We start from the raw sequence: 21484 nt of genomic DNA on the forward strand, positions 1-21484 counted from the left end.
TTTTACTTTTTTTCTTTCTTTTATTAAAAGCTTTTTTTTTTTTTAAACCTGATTGATTTTTTCCCCTTGTTGAGGCTTAAGGGAATTGAGTCTGTACTCACCAGGGAATTGGTGGGAGACAGGGAGAGAAAAAAGGAGGGGGGAAGGTGCATTTCCCTTTGTTTTAAGATTCAAGGAGTTTGAATCACAGTGATCTTCCAGGGTAACCCAGGGAGGGAAAGCCTGGGAGAGGCAACGGTAGGGGAAAGGGTTTACTTTCCTTGTGTTAAGATCCAGGGGGTCTGGGTCTTAGGGTCCCCAGGGAAGGTTTTTGGGGGGACCAGAGTGTGCCAGGCACTCCAAGTCCTGGTTGGTGGCAGCACTACAGGATCAAAGCTGGTAATTAAGCTTAGAGGAATTCATGCTGGTACCCCATCTTTTGGACTCTAAGGTTCAGAGTGGGGATTTATACCATGACAGAGGGATTAACCCTTTTTGTTACTGTAGGCCAGCACCAACCTTGCACACTTCCCTCGCCCAAAAGTATGTAAATCAGCCTTTTGCTAGCTATTCACTGGTGGCCAATAGACAAAATTTGAAGCATAGGAGAGAACGCATGCAATGCAATGTCCAAGTGATCAGAATGCCATCCAGTGGACCACAGCAACAAAGCTCAAAAGACAACAGAAGTGTGTTTAATGTTAACTTTGTAGTCTCATTTAATTGTGGGAAATTGGCTTTGCTTACTCTTGCTCCAGTCCCCTAGAGTAGGTCATCATATCAATGAACAGTTAATTTAATGGAACCTCACAAGGCACCCCTTAATTTCATAAGTATACAAAAACAGAGAGCACACCAAAGAGTCAGGGACTCCAAAAAGGCAAATTCCACTAAACCCTGACACTGGATCATCAGAAGTGGGCAACTCTGCATCTCTCCAACCCATTCACATGGGATTTCCAGTTCAGTTCAGCTGATCCAAGAAGTCTGATCAGTTCAGCCTATCATCTGAATTTTTGAATGCTTATCCAAACTGGTTTCATGATATTCATCATCCCATGAAATATGGGACAGTCAAATAATACTAGTTTCAGTTATTAAGTTCATTACGCCACTTCACAGCATATAGAATATTTGACATAAGAGTAAAATGTCACTTTTTTTAAAAGTTTTTTTTTTAAATCCTATTTGAAGTTATCATCATACATTTACGAGTTGAACATTTAGGGGTAAATTCAGACTTGATACAACCATCTGCAATTTCACTGATTTCATTGGTGTTATAACTACTTACACCATATTTAAAATTTGTTCCATTGGGCTGGACAAAGTTAAGGGAGCTATGGTGTAAATTCACCATCTGAGGGTTCCTGGAAGGGTTTTTGCATGTGCTAGGAAAGTTGCCAAGGACAAGAAGGTAGTTCCGCCTCAATGCTAATTCTGTTCTTAAGATTGATAACCGTAGTGTCAGTACAAATTGTACTGGCACTTTTACAAAAGATCAACCAAATACTGCCTAAGAGTCCCAAAAAGGTATTCAGGGAAAAAACTATGGCAGGGATTTTGATGCACAGATGAGCAATATGAATTTATAATTATGCAGAACATGTTATACTGTGCAAAGACAGTCTCCATGGAAATTTAACTCTAATTTTTTGTCCATGCCCGCCAGGTTAAGGAGCCATGTTGCATCTGTGGATGATTGCCAGGACTCAAATGCTAATCTCAACAGCTAATCCAGTGCACACTTTATCATAGTAGCACAGTCTCCTCCGTCGCCACTACCCCACACACACAATTTCCAAAAATCAGACATCATAAGGGGATAAAACATTACTAACAACAATTGTTTTGTTTTAAAGGCCCAATCAATCTCATTCAAGTCATTGAGAGTCATTAAGGGTCAATTCCTGTCCAGAGGAAGTTAATACAAGCAGAATTGGATCCTAAATATACCTGCAGAAGTCACACACGCACAAAGGCCATAGTATACCTACTATTAATTTCCATAAGACATGCTTTCAGTATGACAGCTTATTTAAAATAGGATACAGTCCTATCACTGGAAACTGATGCTTTTAATTTAATGTGAGGGGCCATGCCCAATCTCTTGCACATTGTACTGATAAAAAATGAGTTTGCTTTCTCTCCTATACCAGTAATATGGAGTGTTGTCATTGCCAAAGATCTCTACAAGAGCCAAGTTAAAAGAAAAGTCCGTTAGCACCTTGATAGGTATTTTTTTCTTACTGTAAATGGCAAAACCAGCAAAGAATCCTGTGGCACCTTATAGACTAACAGACGTTTTGGAGCATGAGCTACCCCTCTGATACTGTAAATGGCAAGTAATTTCACCTCAAAATTCATGAGACTTGTCATCCAGCATTTACGCCCTGTTTCAAGATCGGTGCATCAAATGTTAATCAATGAAAACTCCATGTTTAACCATAGTTACTGCACAGTGGTACCTGGAACACTGCAGTTATTTCTAAACATTGCAGAATAGCAATGGTGGGTAAAAGCTGACTTTCTAATGGTGACCAACAGTGGGAAGATTTCAGTACGGAACCCCATATTCCAGTACAGCAAGTTTTATCCATAACAGATCTATGAAAGGAAAATCTTACGCTCTGCCTTCTGCCACACTGCTCTGTTTAACTTTCATCAAGTATCATCTGCAGTTACATGGCTTTGAAACAGAATTGTTTGATTTGTTAAAACATCTTAGTCCAGCCGTAACAGGGTGTGGAGGCCTATAAGGAGGTTGTGACTAATTACCTGCCTCCAAGCTAAGACTGTGAGGCCAGGGATCAGATGATAGCTTGATCATTACCTGGTCTTCATAAGAGCCAGAAAGTAACTCAGTTGCTAATAACATCTGGAAAAATCCCTGGACCAAGGGAAGAACCCAATGGGCATCCAACTCCCAGGTTGCTGTGGACGCAACACTGTGGCCTGTGGAATGTAATTCTACAAGGAGCAGGCTAGGAATAAGTGTAAGAGCTGCAGGAAGTAGATGAGCTGCTGCAGAAGACCTTGAGTCTGGGAGAAAGACAATGAATGGCTTGTTAAAAAGTTATTGTGAAGAAAAAGGGACTGGAATCCTAACTGGAGAGTAAAAGCAGCAAAGAATCCTGTGGCACCTTATAGACTAACAGACGTTTTGGAGCATGAGCTTTCGTGGGTGAATACCCACTTCCTCAGATGCATGTAGTGGAAATTTCCAGGGGCAGGTATACATATGCTAGCAAGCAAGCTAGAGATAACAAGGTCAGTTCAATCAGGGAGGATGAGGCCCTGTTCTAGCAGTTGAGGTGTGAAAACCAAGAGAGGAGAAACTGGTTCTGTAGTTGGCAAGCCATTCACAGTCTTTGTTCAATCCTGAGCTGATGGTGTCAAATTTGCAGATGAACTGAAGCTCAGCAGTTTCTCTTTGAAGTCTGGTCCTGAAGGTTTTTTTGCTGCAGGATGGCCACCTTAAGGTCTGCTATAGTGTGGCCAGGGAGGTTGAAGTGCTCTCCTACAGGTTTTTGTATATTGCCATTCCTAATGTCTGATTTGTGTCCATTTATCCTTTTCCATAGAGACTGTCCAGTTTGGCCGATGTACATAGCAGAGGGGCATTGCTGGCATATGATGGCGTATATTACATTGGTGGATGTGCAGGTGAATGAACCAGTAATGGTGTGGCGGATCTGGTTAGGTCCTGTGATGGTGTCGCTGGTGTAGATATGTGGGCAGAGTTGACATCGAGGTTTGTTGCATGGATTGGTTCCTGAGCTAGAGTTATTACGGTGCGGTGTGCAGTTACTGGTGAGAATATGTTTCAGGTTGGCAGGTTGTCTGTGGGCAAGGACTGGCCTGCCACCCAAGGCCTGTGAAAGTGTGGGATCATTGTCCGGGATGGGTTGTAGATCCTTGATGATGCGTTGGAGAGGTTTTGTGCTCAATCTCTCACTTTGTATAAAATGCTTGAATAATGTTTGGGCCAGACAGTGAATCTGAATGACTTTATAGCCCAGTGGTTAGGCCACTCCCCTGTGATGTAGAAGACCCAAGTTTATGTCTCTGCTGCAATGATTATTTAATTAAATATGCAGAGTAGAACAGCTTCTACAGGAGAGACAGACAGCCCCACTCTAGCATACCCCAGAGTCTGGTAGTTAAGGTTCTCATTTGGGATGGGGGAGACCTGCATTAATGTCCCTGCTCCAGAATGACAATTCAAAGCTGGGTCTCCCACATTCCAGGTGAATGCCCCACCCACTGGACTATTCACCATGGGGCATCAACTCCAGTTGTTTTGTGAATGGCACCTACATCCCCTTGGGAATCTAATCTGAAAAAAAAATTGTCTAAAGCTATCCAATGGTCACATTTATTAGCATTTATTAGCAAATAAACTATTTGTTAGAAAAACCGAATTCTGTTGCCCAGCTGCGTGTGATGTATCACCATACCAGCAGGTGCTCAATAAAAAAGGCAAAATGCGACCTTGTACTAAAGCACATGTGCTGTCTGCTGTGAATTGCTTGAAAGAGTCTCCCTTTTGTTCTCAGAAATGTATCTTCTTAAATTTTACTCTCCCTTTTTATCCCTCCTGCAGTGCAAATGTTTCTATGCTTCCCGTATCAACTCCGTCCCTGAAGTTATTGTAGATTAGACAGTGAAAAAAACCACACTTGCCATGACATGTTTTCCAAGCTCATGCAGTCCTCCCGCAATGATAGAGCACAGCTGAATGCATGAAGGCATTCGGTGGCAGAGGCCAGGAAAGCATACAGTGATGATCAGAACATGCAGGAGGAGATGCTGAGGCTAATGGGGGAGCAAACGGATATGATCAGGTATCTGGTGGAGCCGGAGGAAAGGCAACTAGAGCACAGACCCCAGCTGCATCCATTGTATAACCGCCTGCCCTCCTCGTCAAGTTCCATATCCTCCTCACCCAGACGCCCAAGAACGTGGGGAGGCTCTGGGCACCCAGCCACTCAACTCCAGAGGATAGCCCAAACAACAGAAGGCTGTCTTTCAAACAGCTTTGATTTGTGGTGTGGCTACAATAAGCAATGTGGCCTCATCCTTCTCACCTCCTCCACCCCACCCAGGCTACCTTGTCAGTGATCTCACTTTTTTTTTTTTGATAAATAAAGAATGTATGGATTCAAAACAATAGGGACTTTATTTCCTTTGCCAGCTGTGGTCGAAGTGGGGATGGGGATTGGCTTACAGGGAAATACATTCAACAAGGAAGGCGGTTTTGCAGCAAGGAGAAACACACACAACTGTCACACTGTAGCCTGGCCTGTCATGAAACTGTTTTTCAAAGTCCCTCTGATGCGCAATGTGCCTAGCTGTGCTCTTCTAATCGCCCTGGTGTCTGGCTGTTCAAACTTGGCTGCCAGTCGATTTGACTCAACCTCCCACCCCACCATAAACATCTCCCCCTTACTCTCTCAGATATTATGGAGCACACAGCAAGCAGCAACAACAATGGGAATATTGGTTGAGCTGAGGTCTAACTTAGTCACAAACAGTGCCAGCAGGCTTTTAAATGTCCAAAGGCACATTCTACCACCATTCTGTACTTGCTCAACCTATAGTTGAACTGCTCCTTACCACTGTCCAGGCTGCCTGTGTATGGCTTCGTGAGTCATGGGAGCAAGGGGTAGGCTGGGTCCCAAAGATAACTATTGGCATTCAACATCCCCAATGGTAATTTTCTGGTCTGGGAAGAGAGTCCCTTCTTGCAGCTTTTCGAACAGCCCAGAGTTCCTAAAGATGCGAGCGTCATGCACCTTTCCCGACCATCTCACATTGATGTTGGTGAAACGTCTCTTGTCATCCACCAGTGCTTGCAGTACCATTGAGAAGTACCCCTTGTGGTTTATGTACTCTTTGGCAAGGTGGTCTGGTGCCAAGATAGAGATATGCGTTCCGTCTATCACCACCACAGCTAGCGAACTCCACTGCAGCAAAGCCATCCACTATGACCTGCACATTTCCCAGAGTCACTACTCGTGTTAGCAGAAGGTTACTGATTGCCTTCTCTACGTGGATCACAGCAGCCCCCATGGTAGATTTGCCCACTCTGAATTGATTCCCAACTGACGAGTAGCAGTCAGACATTGCAAGCTTCCACAGGGCTATCACCACTCATTTCTCAACTGTCAGGACAGGTATCATCTTGGTATTCTTGCACTTCAGGGCAAAAAAATGCAATGAATACTAGGAGTTTGTTGGGGTCAACCTGCAGTATAACCAAGGCTGGTAAGAGCCAAGGTATGGCTGGCTGAGACAAAAGCAACTCACAAAGTTCCATAAAAGTGGCCTTATGCATGCAAAAGTTTTGCAGCCACTGAGAATCATCCCATACCTGCAGTCCCACCAGTCTGTGCTTGTTTTCCGGGCCCAGAATCGGCATTCCAGTGTATCAACCTGCCCCACTGCTGCCATGATGTCCCAATTGCCACATCCCGTGCTTTCAGGAACGTTCATGTCCTCCTCACAATCATCCTCGTGCTGACGGCTCCTAGCCAGGCTCTCCACATATTGCAGGATAATGCGTGAGGTGTTTACAATGCTCACCAATACCGGATTTACAATGGCACCATTGGCGCCGGGCCCACGGTCAAAAGGGGCCCTGGCCCACTCTTCTCTGCCCCCCGCTCTCTCCTGTGGAGTCAGAGAAGCTTGATGCTGCCAGCAGCAACCTGGTTCCTTCTCCACCTCTTTCCCCAGCGTGCTACGCTCCCTCTCCCCCCTCAACCGCCGATCAGCTGGATCAGTTGCTTGCCGGCAGGAGGGGGGAGGAGAAGCGAGCCACAGCATGCCACTCTGGGGACGAGGAGGAGAAGAGGTGGGGATGAGGCCTTGGAGAAGGGGCTGGAATTGGGGCATACCTCCTCCAGCTCCCTGCGTGAGCACCTCCACAACCCCAGCTCACACTCCTAGCCCCCTGCCCACCCTGACTGCTGCCACCCCATGCACCCCCAGCCCCCTGCACCCTCCTACATACCCCAAAGCCCCCTGCCCTGACTCCTGCACCCCCTCACACACATCCAGCCCCCTGCACCCCCTCACATACATCCAGCCCCATTCTGACCCCTGCACCCCCTCACGCCCCCCAACTCTTGCCCTGAAACCTGCATCCCCCTCACACATACACAGCCCCCACCCTGACTCCTGCACTCCCCCACATCCCCACCCCCATCCTGAGAACCAAACAGGAGCTGCCCCACGTAAGCGCTCCACACTCCAATCTCCTGCCCCAACCCTGAAACCCCTCCCTCACCCTAGCTCCTGGCCAGACCCCACATCTGAACATTTTTTTACAATATTTGGAAAGATCATTAAGTGGTCTGTCGAGACTCTCCATGATTTTCAAGTGGTCTGTGGAAAAATAAGTTAGACTACAAGAACAATCAAGGTACCTCACTTTATTTTCATTTACTTGCTATTACTTACAGGAGAGGGATGAAGAAAAAAAAGAATGAAAAACAAGGACAGGGGGAGATAAGAGAATGTTCTTTTTCTTGACTGGGTCCCAAGGAGGAGCCCCAAAAATGAAGCTGAACACAGGGCTGGGGGGTCCCACTAACTCTAAATCCACTACTGGCTGTCACATCACCAGGGCTGGGGATACTGTCAGGGCCAGTGTAACTACTAGGCAAACTAGGCGACCACCTAGGGTGCCAAGATTTCGAGGTGCCAAAAAGTGGTGCCCAAAATGTTTTTTTACACTATAGAGGAGTCACATCTTACACGGGGGTTAGGTTCTAAAGTCACCATGTAAGAGGAAAATCATGTATAGTGAATATTACCATAAAATACAGTATACACAGTATACACTAGAACAGGGGTCCTCAGCCTATGTCATGCACGCCAAAGGTGGCACGCAAGCTGATTTTTTTTTAATCACAGGCTGCAGGTCCTGGCCGCCACTGAGCCTGCTGCCAACCTGGGTTTCTGTTTACTCAGCAGGCAGCCGGCTGAGCAGGGCCAGCAGTGGGCTGGCTCCTGTCAGTCACAGTCCCGGCCGCCAGCCCTGCTCAGCCCACTGACAAGCTGGGGCTCCGGCTGCCGGCGCCTTGCCAGGCAGGGTCTCGGCCACCAGCCCTGCTCAGCCTCCTGCAGGCCTGGGTGAACGGCAGGAGGCTGAGCAGAGTCACCGGCTGGGACCCCGGCTGGCAGCTGAGTGAACAGAACCCCAGGCCGGCAGCAGGCTCAGCGGTGTCTCGGACCCGCAACCTGCCATTAAAAAAAAATCAGCTCACGTGCCACCAGAAACAGCTCCAAGTTTTTTGCCGCCCCAAGCAAAACAATTTGCCCGCACCCCCCAGGCCCCGGCCCAACTCTGCCCCTTCCCTGCCCCAGTCCAACCCCTTCCCCAAATCCCCAGCCCCACCTTCTCCCCCGGGCGTGCCGCATTGCCCCTCCTACCTCTCCCTCCCAGGCTTGCCTGGGAGCTGGAGGGAGAGGGGAGAAGTGGAGCGGCGGCGTGCTCGGTGGAGGAGGCAGAGGTGAGCTGGGGAGGGGAGCAGTTCCTCTGCCACCCCCCCCCCCGGGTTACTTCCTGCAGCCCTCCCAGCACCCCCCACCGCCGTAGCTCACCTCTGCTCCACCTGCTCCCCTGAGAGCGGCAGTGCAGCCGCTTCGCTTCTCCTCCCTCCGCCCCAGGCTTGCCGCAAAACAGCTGATTCGTGTGGCTAGCTGCGGGAGGGGAGTGGCGGCACGCTCGGGACAGCAGGCGGCAGTGAAGTGGAGGTGAGCTGGAGGGAATGGTTCCTCTGCCCTCCCCCCCCCCGGGTTACTGCCTGTGGCCCTCCCCACGCCCCCCACTGCCACAGCTCACCTCCGCTCAGGGCTGGCTCCCGGCTTTTTGCGTCCCAAGGAAAAAGAGAAAAAGGAGCCAGAGTGCTGCCCCTTGGAAAGTGCCGCCCCAAGCACATGCTTGGAGCGCTGAGTCCCACCTTTGGCATGCTTGCTGTAGGTTGAGGACCCCTGTTCTAGTGTATACAGTGTATACTGTAATTTATGGTAATTTTCACTATACGCGATTTTCCTCTTACACGCTGACCTTAGAATCTATCCCCTGCATAAGATGTGACTCCACTGTATTCATTTTTGAAAATTTATAATAAGCGATGCTCCGGGGTGGGGTGCAAGGTGGAAGTTTCACCTGTGGTGCAAGATATCCTTGCACTGGCCCTGGATATTGTGTCAGCTGATCCCCACAGTCTCCAACCTACCTGGGCAGTACAGCAGACATGGCCCTGCCCACTAGAGCCTCTCCATTCCCTAGCTCACCCACCACTTGCATCCACCCCCATCAAGACTTAGCCCTCTTACTTTTAAAAATGATTGCTTGCCTCTCTCCCCCACTCAGGCTTTTCTGGCAGCCCTGTTGCCGGGTATCCAGTTTTAGACTGTAAACCAGCAGAAAATGGGACCTGAGTGTCTGGTTAGCAGTGCTGACTGGAAACTAAATATCCGGTTATAGGAGTAACCAGGGCCAGCTCCAGGCACCAGCCCAGCAAGCAGGTGCTTGGGGTGTCCAACAGAGCAGGGTGGCACATCCGGCTCTTCGGAGGCAGGTCCCTCACTCCCTCTCAGCGCGAAGGACCAGCTGCCAAATTGCGGCCTTCTTTTTTTTTTGCTGTTTGGGGCAGCAAAAACCCCTGGCCCTGGGAGTAACCACATTAGCCTCCGCTCCTCCCAGTCCTAACACCCACCCCAGAGGGCTGGAAAAGAACCTGTCCTGTTGCTGTGGGATGAGGGGCAGCTCAGTGCAGAGAGAGACAAAGAGAATGGGCTAGAACTAGATAAGTACCCGCTCTATGTGGGCAGGGGCAGGGGGGAATCCTGTTTAGCCCCTCCCCAGCCCTGCTGTGCTTGCAGTTTACTCCGACCTCTTCCTTGCTCAAGAGACCAATCCCAGCTCCTGCCCCACTGTGCTTTTACCCCGGCCCCTTTTGCAATCATTCCCCAGGGGAGCTTGAAAATACATTTGGGGCCAGGTCCACAAAAAGTTAATCTGGCCCTGATGGTCACAGTGAGCTGAGCGGGCTCTATGCTTGCCGTGCGATGGCGTCTGCACGGATAACCCAGGAAAAAAGGCACAAAACAATTGTTTGCTGTTGCTTTTAAGGAGGGAGGGGAGACTGATGACATGTACCCAAAACCACCTGCAAAAGTGTTTTTGCTCCATCAGGCATTGGGAGCTTAACCCAGAATTCCAATGGGCAGTGGGGACTGTGGGATAGCTACCCACAGTGCACCATTCTGTGAGTCAATGCTAGCCACGGTATTGAGGACACACACCGCCGACCTACTGCGCTTAGTGTGGACATATATAATCTACTGTATAAAATTGCTTTCTAAAGATCGACTTCTATAAAATCGACCTAATTTCATAGTATAGACATACCCTCAGGGGTGTTGATTATTCACACTCCTGAGTGATGTAAATTATACCAAAGTAACCTGTCGTGTACACAAGGTCTGAATGCATGCCTCACATTTCCTCTTATGCACCTCCCTTGGCCCATCCTGAAGCATCCTTGACATACACTGGGCAGAAAAGCATGCCCATCATCTTCAGCCAGAAGTGGAGGTCACCTAAACCTTTGAGTGGGAGGGAATAAAAAACTCCTCAAAAATCCCAAAGGCTTTTTTAATAAAGCGTGCCATTCAAAGGTCCCCTGCTACTAGATGCTTCGTTTTGGCAGAAGAGGGTTGCAAACAAGGAAAACAGTGAAATATTCACCTCAAGAGGAATGTCATTCTTTATTTTCTAAGCATAAGAACACAGACACTGATTATTCTAGCAGAAACATCAAGCCAATCCAGGATTGGAGGCAGTTCGAGGGACTGTGGCTGGGACTTGGGTACAATAGGGAACAGAAAAGGAATGCCACCTCTTCCCCCATCAACTCTGATCCCTGTTACTGACGGCCCATGTAATATTCAGAGGCACCATGGATTACAAGGGAACACTCTGTTTCACAAAGGAATGGTCAGATCCCAACAAAGGCCAGCACAGATCAGCAGAACACAAGGTGCACTTTTTGCTCATGTTTGGAGAAGCAGTTCCAAAGGCTCTACGGCAGGGGTCGGCAAGCTTTCAGCAGTGGTGTGCTGAGTCTTCCTTTATTCCCTTTAATTTAAGGTTTCTTGTGCCAGTAATACATTTTAACGTTTTTAGAAGATCTCACTATAACTCTATAATATAGAACCAAACTACTGTTATATGTAAAGTAAATAAGGTTTTCAAAATGTTTCAGAAGCTTTATCTAAAAATAAATTAAAATGAAGATCTTATCAATTTAGTGTGATCTTTGCCCTTGCTTTTCCTTGCTGAGTTTTCCAATGTCTGGCATATATTTGGATACTTTAAGCTGCACACAGGTTTCTGAGTGATCACTTGTTAACCGGCTCTGAGAGGGACAGAGGACAGATTTCATGTGTGAAAATACCTGTTCACACAGGTAAGTGGATCCAAATGCCGAAAGTATTGCAAACGCAATTTTCTTCAAACAGTTAAATGTCACTGGCAGGGATGTCCAGCAGGTCAGAATAGAGGCCCCATGATCTCTCTCAGCAGCTTCAAGTGCACTCCGCATCCACAAACTTTGATGTCCACAATTCTGAGCTTTTTAATGAATGAGCTGCATTTCGAAATCTTCAACACCCATCCACTGAAATACAGACAAATCCAAGTGACTTTCATTGAACTTTTCAGGTTTAATTAGAAAAGAAAGCATTGGGCCAAAACACTGGAAATCTGTCAGAAAATTCTGATTCCAGTTCTTGCATGTACTTTCCAATCTTATCGACATTGACAGTGCAATGTGTCAATAGCTCTTTTATGAGCTGGAAGTAGCAAAAAGTAGAAATTTGAATATCCCTGGTGTAAGCAGAGTCAGGATAAGCTCTACACTGACATCTGGTGGAAAGAATTTCAGAGAGTGTATTTGCATAGGCACGCCCACCCTATCCCAGACTGCCAAGCTGTGGGACTGCTTGGTGACAAATTGCTCACCCTCAGTTGGGTGGTACTGGCTAGACATGGGACATGGGTTCCAAAACCCAGAGAATTGAGAGAGGCTGGGGACAGGTATCTGTGTGTGGCGGTGCAGTCCCCTTATGGAGCCAGAAGCACCAGTTGCACCCCTTCCTCTCTCCACTGTGGAATGTCAGAGTTGATTTTTTTTATTCCCTTAAGATTTTAATTACAGGTTACTGAGCTGAAATCACTTTGGGCTAATGGTGCACTAGCACTGGGGCTCCCCTACTATGAGCTGGAATCACTAAGAGCTGAAAATCACTAAAGAGCTAAAATCACTGAGCTGAGAGCACTGAGTACAGTGCTAACTAGTGGGGAGCCCAAAGCTATACTGTGGAACAGAGCTGCTGGCGGAGTGGAGCAGTTTGTGGGGACGGCTGGAGCGGATCACGGGACAGCTGGTGGCAGCGGAGCGGCTGGCAGAGCGGAGTAGCTGTGAGTGGCCCGCAGAGCTGAGCAGTTTGCAGGGACAACTGGAGCAGCTCACAGGACAGCTGGTGGAGCAGAGCAGCTGGCGGAGCAGAGCAGTTTCTGAGAACGGCTGGAGGAGCAGAGTGGAGCGGCTGGTAAAGCGCAGCAGTTCGTGGAGAAGGCGGGAGCAGAACCCACGGAGAGGCAGGGCAGTTGGCCCTGGACCACGTAAGGTGCCCCTTTCTACCAGGCTTGGGGGGGGAGACCTGCAGATAGACTCTTGAACTTTGGGCTGCACTGACCCAGGACAGAGACTTTTGGGACTGTGGGTGATTTGGGGGTTGCTGGACTCAAGAGCCCAGGAAAGAGGACACAGCCCAGTTTCCTGGGGTGGGTCTTTGCTCACGGTTTGGTCTATGAACTCTAGTTGAGGTGTTTTTCCCAATTTAGTGTTTGTTGTTTATCTCATGTATTAAATCTTTTCTGCTACACCGAGACTCTGTGCTTGCGAGAGGGGAAGCATTGCCTCTTTGAGGCGCCTAGGGGTGTGTGTAAGATTTTCCCAGGTCACTGGGTGGGGGCTCGAGCTGGTTTGACATTGGGTTATTGAAACGGAACCTCTGGATACTGAACCCGGCCCTTGTTGCTGCCAACTCAGAGGGGCAGAAGGGTTAAAAAAACTGGAAAAAACTGCTAGTTTCACAACAAATATTTTCCAGGCTTCATAAAGATCCAGAACTGTTTGCCCTGCACCCTGTACACAGAGGTTGAGTTCGTTTAGATGAGCAGTGATATCAGTTAGAAACATGAGCTTACGCAGCCATCTGTCATCATCCAGTTCAGGGTAGTTTTGTTCTTTTTCTGACAAAAAGACCTTGATTGCACCAAAACAGTTTACAAAGCGCACCAAAACCTTGCCACGATTTAGCCACTGAATGTTGGTGTGAAGTGGGATGTCGTTATAAGCACTGTCCATCTCTTCTAGCAGTGCTTGAAATTGCCTGTGAGTCAAAGCAGATCAAGCAACAAGGAAATTCACAATTCGCACCACTGTATTCATCACATTATTAAGCTCTGAATTAGAAATTTTAGCACACAGGTTTTCTTGATGGATGATACAGTGAAATTTGACTGTCGGATGGCCAATTTGATCTTCAAGTAACTTCACAAATCCCTTCTGTCTTCCGACCATGGCAGGATCACCATCTGTTGTCACACAAAATATTTTTCTGATGTTAACTCCTCGTTCTTCAAAATGGTTTACAAAACTTTCCAGTATATCTTCCCCCTTTGTTGTGCCATGCAGGGGTTTTAGGCAACAAAGTTCCTCTTAGATTTCATCGGAAGCACAATATCTTGCAACAACTGCCAAACATGGAACGTCGTTTACATTCACATTCTCATCAACTGCAACACTAAACACTGTTGTGTTTTTCAATGCAGTCATCTGCTTTTCCTTAATGTTTTCTGCCATTTCACTTATGCGTCTCTTAACTGTTCTGGCAGAGATGGGCAGTTCTTTTATTCTAGATATGATTGTGTCTTCATTTGGCAAATCATTGAACAAAATCTCTGAACTGCTGAGAAAAACTTCTTTTATATATTCCCCATCTGTAAACAGCTTTCCATTTTTTTGCTATGCACTGTGCAATCTTGTAACTTCCTTCTGTAGCTTGATTTTTACTTACACTGAAGCTTTTAAACACACTACTTTGCTTCTCATATCCTGCTACTGCCTTTTTGATTGATTCAGTCTTGTCTGCTTCGTCAAGAAAGGTTTTCTCGTGCTTCGTTTCAAAATGCTGAACGCTTGATGTACAACAAACAACACTTCCATAACAGAAAGCACAAATAGCACAGTCCTTCTTTTCAATAAATCCAAATGCGTCTGTCCAAGCAGGTTGAAATGATCAGACGTCTAGCTTCGCTTTCTTAGGAGCTGCCATTTTGTCAAATGTTCCCTTCAACTCTCAGTGGGGAAAAAATGGCGATAGAAGGCAGGCACGAGGTCAAACGCAGTGTGGTCTGAGATAAGCAATTTTAAGATGGGCATCCCCTCTTCGCTTGTGTGCAACCCTCACTGTCCCAGGCTGGGAACAGTGGGCCACAGCGGTGAGGCTGCAGAACAGTGATCCAAGGCCAGGAGAAGAGCCCAAGGTGGCCTGCAGGCCAGAAATCAGGCTGAGCAAGGCTGGAGATCCAGACCCGGCTGACAGGAGGTCAGCAACTGGAACCCCAGATGAGCAGCTGAGGTGAGTGAGCTGGTTCCCGTAGGGCTGAGCAGGGCCCGCAGGCCTGGACCCTGTCTGGAAGGGTACCTGCACAAGGTAAGTGGGGCTGAGGTGGGGGGGGGAGACCCTGGCTGGCAAGGGGCCAGCAGTGGAAACCCAAGAGCGGCTCCAGGCTGAGTGGCTCAGCCCACTGCCACTCTGGGGTTTCAGCCACGACTCCTGCCAGCTGGGGTCTCAGGCCCCTGCCAGCCTGGGGTTTCTTCCCCCAGGCCGGCAGCAGGTGCTGAGTGGCGCTGCAGCAGGGGAGACCCCGGCTGGCAAGGGGCCAGCAGCAGGAACCCCAGAGCGGCTCCAGGCTGAGCGACTCAGCCCGCTGCCACTCTGGGGTTTCAGCTGTGGGCTCCTGCCAGCTGAGGTCTCAGCCCTCTGCCGAGGAGGTTCCTTCCTCCAGGCCGGCAGTGGGTGCTGAGTGGGGCTGTGGCAGGGGGGACCGCACTGGCAAGGGGCCAGCAGCAGGAACCCCAGAGTGGCTGCAGGCTGAGCGGCTCAGCCCGACGTTGCTCTACGGGTTTCTGCCAGCTGGAGTCTCAGCCCCCCGCCAGCCTGGGGTTCTTTCCCCCAGGCTGACAGTGGGTGCTGAGTGGGACTGGCAGAGAGTCTCTGGCTGGCAGAAGCCAGTGGCAGAAAGCGCCAGAGCGGCGGTGGGCTGAGCAGTGGTGGCCCTACGTGCCATTAAAAATTGGCTCGCATGCCACATTTGGCATGCATGCAGTAGGTTGCCAACCCCTGCTCTACGGTGAATTATGGAAATAGGCCAAGAACTGGGTTTCAGGCACTATGTAAGTGTATGTCAGTTAAAGCTGCTTGGGCCTGTAACATTTACTAATTAAAAGCCCTCTATTGTTGTCTTTCAGGCCACAATAAAAAAAAGACTTGGTACATTACTACTGCAATACACAGGAATTTACGTACTACAAAAGCTCCGATTAACTTTCCCAGCGATGACATGTTCTTCTCTCCACACATGGATACAACGCTACCCTATTTCAGCTTTCATTTAACTTTATGTAGACTGAGTTGTTTCCTATGACAAACAGGCTGATCATGACCCATAAAAAATATACAACAACATATAACCTTTGGAAATGTCATGAAGGAACATGCAGGAGATGAAAACTTGAAATATGGTGCATCTGCCTTTGAGATCACTTATTCTTGCAAAGAAGTCAAGTTTGTTTCCCTCTCCATTTCTGTATCTTTATCGTCTTAATACCATGGTGTCCTTCAAACCACTTCTTTTGTGAGCAACAAGGCTTGATGAATGTGAATGCGCTGAATTGATAACGTCTTAGGCCTTTATTTCTAGATCTGTCTTTTTCCTCGCAACCGCTACTTTTGTTACTGTGTAAAACTCCTTGACATCTCTGCTGGGGTACATCACAAGGTTTATTCACATTAACAGTAGTGCAGTTCTCAAATAGAATTTTTTAAAAAGGGGGGAGGGGTGGCAATGGTAGTTCATGTTCCCTTTCCAGCCCGTTTCTTCCTCTTCATTCCCTCCTATACCCTTTCTCCTTTTCAAAGGTTTACTCTCTCTTAAGCAGCAACAATTAGAAACTAAGGTATAATGCACACATGTATACCAGCCTAACTTGCACTGTATAATAGCACAGATGTGTACCTACACGTCTGAGGAAAGACAGGGAAATCAAGAATCATATCTTCCTAATGGAAATTTTTCTCTTTTTACGCAAAAGAGAAATTGTGCTTCACTTTTGCTGCTACCCACTCCTCAGTCATAAAAAGCAATTGTAAGTTCTTAAATTATAAATATGCCACATACATAAATATAACCCGCCCAGCTGAAAGCAACTAGTAAACATTACAATAAAAAACTAATTATGACATAAATGAAGAGTGCTAAGTTAGGGTTACGCTCTAAATGTAGATTTGTGGTGCATATCTCGGCTTAGTATGAAGTTACCATAATAGGCTAGATTCTGATTCACTGACACTATTGGGACTCCATCTTGTTATAAGTTTCCACTCATGTGGATCCCTTTGCAAGATTACGATCGATAGTCAAAGCTACACTACCAACTTAAATGAATTTATTCCAGATTTTTACATAAGCAAAGCAGAGGAGAATCTGGCTTTAAAAATTTGCTCTATGTGAATAACGGTGCCTTAATGCTTTTCATAAATTTTTCTGTACTTTAAAGCAGGCATGTGCTGCAAGACAGTAATTCAATTCACCTTGGCTTTATAGTGCTACATAATTTGCAGAAGATGTATTGAATTCCTGAAAAGTAAGGAAAATGTATTTATCACTGGTAGAATTTTAACAAAAAACAACATTCCAAGACATTATTCAGCTACTATCTAACAAATTATTACTAACATAAAAGTTACAAGCTTCAGTAGTGAAATGATAAAAAGCACCTTTGGAACATAGATAATAGCACAATTCTACATTTATGAAGTGCTTGGAGACCATGGTGATGAGTGCAATATAAATTAGATTAGATTACATTAGACAAATTCAATCAATAGTAATAATCAGATTTTAGCAGTGTTAAAAAATTAAATATGTTGTCTTCATAAACAAAATTAAATATTAAATGTTATTCATTATAGTCAACCTGTGAAAAAAATCACTATCATAGCAAATAATCCAGTCAAATGCTGTGGCTGGATATTAAAGAGACAGTCTAATTTTATGACACAGAATTATGCATACTAAAGTTTAATCACATCTCAAATTATGCACCACAAGAGTCAACAAGGAATTCCTCTTCCCCAATAGGAAGTGTTGTGAAATTGGCTAGGGGTATTATGGAGTCAGCATTTCACCTTCCTCAGAATCATCAGGCACTGGCTACATATTAGACAAATGATCTGATCCACTATGACAAATCTTATGATCATGTTCAGTAAGCATCTGTTCCTGTAAAGTGTTCAGCACCTTCCACTCTGATTAAATGAGGTTTTACTTTACATATATATGGTGGTTGGGTATTTGAATTAAGCGGAATAAGTTATTCATATGGAAATAATTAGGGCTGCTTAAAAGTTTTCCATCCAAAGTTTTTCCCCAGTGGAAAATTGGGTTTCTGACAAAACAAAATCTTCACAGAAAGGGTCTGTTTTCCTCAAAAATATTTATTAATGTCTCAGAAAACCAAATTGAGGGAGATTTGGTCAAAAGGTTTTCAATTTCTGGATGAAAAATACATTGGTTTTTAGTTTGCAGTTTTTAGAGAAATGTTTTTGGACAAAGTCAAAATTTTCTGATGAAACTGTAGACAGAAATGAAAAAAATAATTTTCATCAATATTTTCCGGGGAAATCCCTGTCTTCCAAGCAGTTCTAGAATATAGCACATTAACTACTACTGTGGGACACGTGAAGTTTGATAATTGAAGCTGTGCAGGCATTTCAGTTATACAACCTGACTTCTTAACAACTTGTATTATAAGGGGAAGGGCAGTCTTGTGGTTATAAGGCTCTGGACTGACTTAGAAGATCTAGGTTCTATTTCCAGTTCTGCCCAAGCTTTCAGCTTTAGCCAGTTAGACTAAAGTTTTTACATTGGTTGTTCAATTAATTTCTACAGGAGCTGAACCTCTAAAAATCAAAATGCTTATTTAAGTGCCTAAATACGGATTTAGTTGCACAACTTTGAAAACGTTGACCTAAAATTCTGTCCAAAATAACAATGCTGCCAATTATCAACCAGATTATCTAGGAATGAGGCAATTAATTAAGAGTTCCTGTGGTTATGAAGCATATATATATATGAAGCATAATGCCCCAGCAATATAAGGCCATATCTGGAGCTTAACGTTTGAGAAGATAGATGGGATAGCAGACAGTTTCCCAGTGGAGCCTTGGTACGAGTATTACACCACTTCCTTCCTCCACTGACCACAGGATTTAATAGTGTGCTTGAAATACTGAAAATAAGACCATTACAGAGCTGCATTTTATCAATATCTGACCTCCTGGATCAACACATAACTGTGTAATAAAGACAATGCCATCAGGTGCAGCATGGTCAGGCCATGCAACACTAAGGCAGCTGCCTCTGATTCATGCTGTGCAACTCTAGCAGATTTTAGAAGAAGGGCAAACACCATGTACAGTGTTGGGGGTCGGGAGTCTCCAGCTTCTTCAGTCCTCAACCTCCCTTCTCCAGGATCTCCTGCCATTCAGCCTTTCCCCATTCTCAGACACAGATGAGTTACCACATAGCCAATCCCTAGGACTGACTCAGGCTACTAAGGTGGTCAGGTGTGGCATTCCTATCTAATAAAGGTGTTTACAGCATGTCTATTACCATGTTATGAGTGGGTTGGGTTTTTGTGTTTGTTTTTTTGCAGGACTCCCTCAGCTGCCAAAACTCTCGGGCTGGGAAAGGCAGCAATAACGTTTTGGTTCCAAAAAACAGGGAGAGTGATGGGCCAGAGTCTCCAAGATAAGTAAAGAACTGAAGAAACTGGCACTCACCCTGAAATAAGGATGTGACATACACAGAAATGCTGGTAAGAGACTGAGTTTTAATTCATGTCACCAGTCACAGGACATGGGCCAGGATTACAATAGCCTCCAACATGACAGATCCTTTAGCGTCACATACACACACCTAATTTAGGGAAACCCCATTTAACTCTCCCAAGGCTCCATTCTGCTACAGCTTTGATTCAAGCTCCTCAAATGGACAGCACCTGAGGCATGGGACAACAGCTGATAAGCATTTTGCCCTGTGTACCTGGTACAGCTGCACCCCAGCTATTAAAATTAATGGAAGAACAAGTCAGCCCTTTGAAAAAGAACCATTCCTAGAATGAAGATGATTCATATTCAGCTCCCCAGCCAGTGTAAATTACCATAGATCCATTAAAATCAATTTAAGAAAGAAAAGCCAGTTTGGCACGAAGTCTGTAAAACACAGTGTGCCAACTCCAGAGTTTGGGAACACCTGCAGACTACTCTCTCCATACATTGGTGGGCATCTGACATGTTCCTGAGGCAATGCACAAGAGTAGAAAGAATTAAAGCTGATAGTGATACAAGAAATTGTCTGCAGGGAAGCACTGGTATCCTCCATTGAGCTCTGCTCAGACAGCGAGGGGACATAAAGGCCATGTGACTTCAAACCTCTAGAAAGAAGACGGGATTCATGTGAAGCATAGTGCTCCATCTTGCCAATAAAATGAAAGCGATGTCTGTGTAAGCACAGGCCTTTGGTGAAGTCCACGTTCAACAAAATGAAAAAGTTCATGAACAGATCTTTCAGGCAAAGATACAACCAACCACAAATATACACAACCTAAGGCATGACCTGCATACCTTGACTTTCAAGACCTCTCACTTATTATATTAGGGTATGTCTGCAATGGAGTTCAAAGGGACAATTTCCAGCTCAAGGAGACATATCCCCCAGCTCTGAGCAAGCTAATTCCCTAACTAGAGGCATATAGTCATAGCAGCACAAGTGGCATGACAGGTTAGCTGTCCCAAGTAGAAACCAATCTGAAACCCTAGGTATGTATTTAGGTGGCTAGCCCCTTCCCCAGCCACACTTCTATTTTTAGCACTCCAGCTCAACTAGAGCTAGCCCAGGTATATCTTCCCAAATTGGCTCCAGTGCATAGATACTCTTAGTTATATTTTTGGGTGGTACTACCTTTCCCTCAGGCAGAGAAATCTATTAAAAAAACCTTTAGTATTAATATTAAATTATAACTAAGGCCCTACTTAATTGCAATATTACAGATCCCGCAATATTAGCCTTCCACGGCAATTTTGATTTTAATTAGCTTACTTTGCACAGTCCACAATTTTGCATACATTTTGAGGTTTGAAACACTTTTTCCCTGTTAGTACAGTAGAACTCCATTTATCCAAGCTGACAACAGCTGGGGCTTGGGCTGTCAGACCCAGGCGGCTGGGGCCCACACACTAATGACTGGAATATAGTTGCAGCAAAATGTCTGGCTATCAAAAAAATTAGCAGGCATAACATAATTCTTGTGTGCTTATTTGTTTTTCAAAAAAATTAACTGGAACAATATAGGTCTTCTCTGGGTTTTCCAAATTGCTGCAATTAATAAAGGTCCATTATTACTTTTCCACTATTTTCCATGCCTTGTCCGCAGCTCAGCCACAATTATTTGACAATCATCCCACAATTTAAGTAGAGCCTTAATCATAACTCTCTCGAAGCCAAGAGCGTTCCAAGCTAAGGGCATCAACCTGTCCTTTGCATGCGCTACAGAGTGTAAGTACTGGAGAAGTCACAAATAAAACTGCATGTGATGCTTCGTTACATATATGCTGCTGTCAGGGGGAGCCAGGTGGGTGGAGAAGACATCAGAGAGAGCTGGCCTATACTGTCCTGCGCGCACGCGCACGCACACACAAACACACCCACCCACTCCAACCCTTTGGAAAATGGGGAAAGACTGAGTTGTTGAGGTAGCTTTCTGACACTAAGGAGTGAAGTAGCTTGTTTTATGATTTGATGTGTTATACGGAATATGCCTTGAGGAATAAAAAACAAATATAATTCCTTTTTTCTCTCTCTTTTTTAATTAATGTTCTGAATATAGGACTTTGACCACAAAGCATATCTTTGGCGGTTAGTAAGCATAAAATATATGCACTATTTGCCTTAACAAGGACAAGCTGTATTCATTGTTATAGATAGCTACTTTTGTAAAGTCAGTGCAGAAAAGGATCCAGACAGCTTAATACTTGTAACTTTGTCCATCCAGGCTTCCAAAACCCAAAC

At 45.8% G+C, this 21484-nt stretch overlaps 1 protein-coding gene across 9 annotated transcripts in view; it reads right to left on the minus strand.

Annotated features, from left to right (window-relative positions):
- Positions 1-21484, minus strand: part of PDE1C (phosphodiesterase 1C) — a 556559-nt gene that overhangs the window by 345125 nt on the left and 189950 nt on the right. The gene's annotated exons all lie outside the window — the stretch shown is intronic.

The sequence above is a fragment of the Gopherus flavomarginatus genome, chromosome 2, assembly GCF_025201925.1.
Source record: "Gopherus flavomarginatus isolate rGopFla2 chromosome 2, rGopFla2.mat.asm, whole genome shotgun sequence".
NCBI lineage: Eukaryota > Metazoa > Chordata > Testudines > Testudinidae > Gopherus > Gopherus flavomarginatus.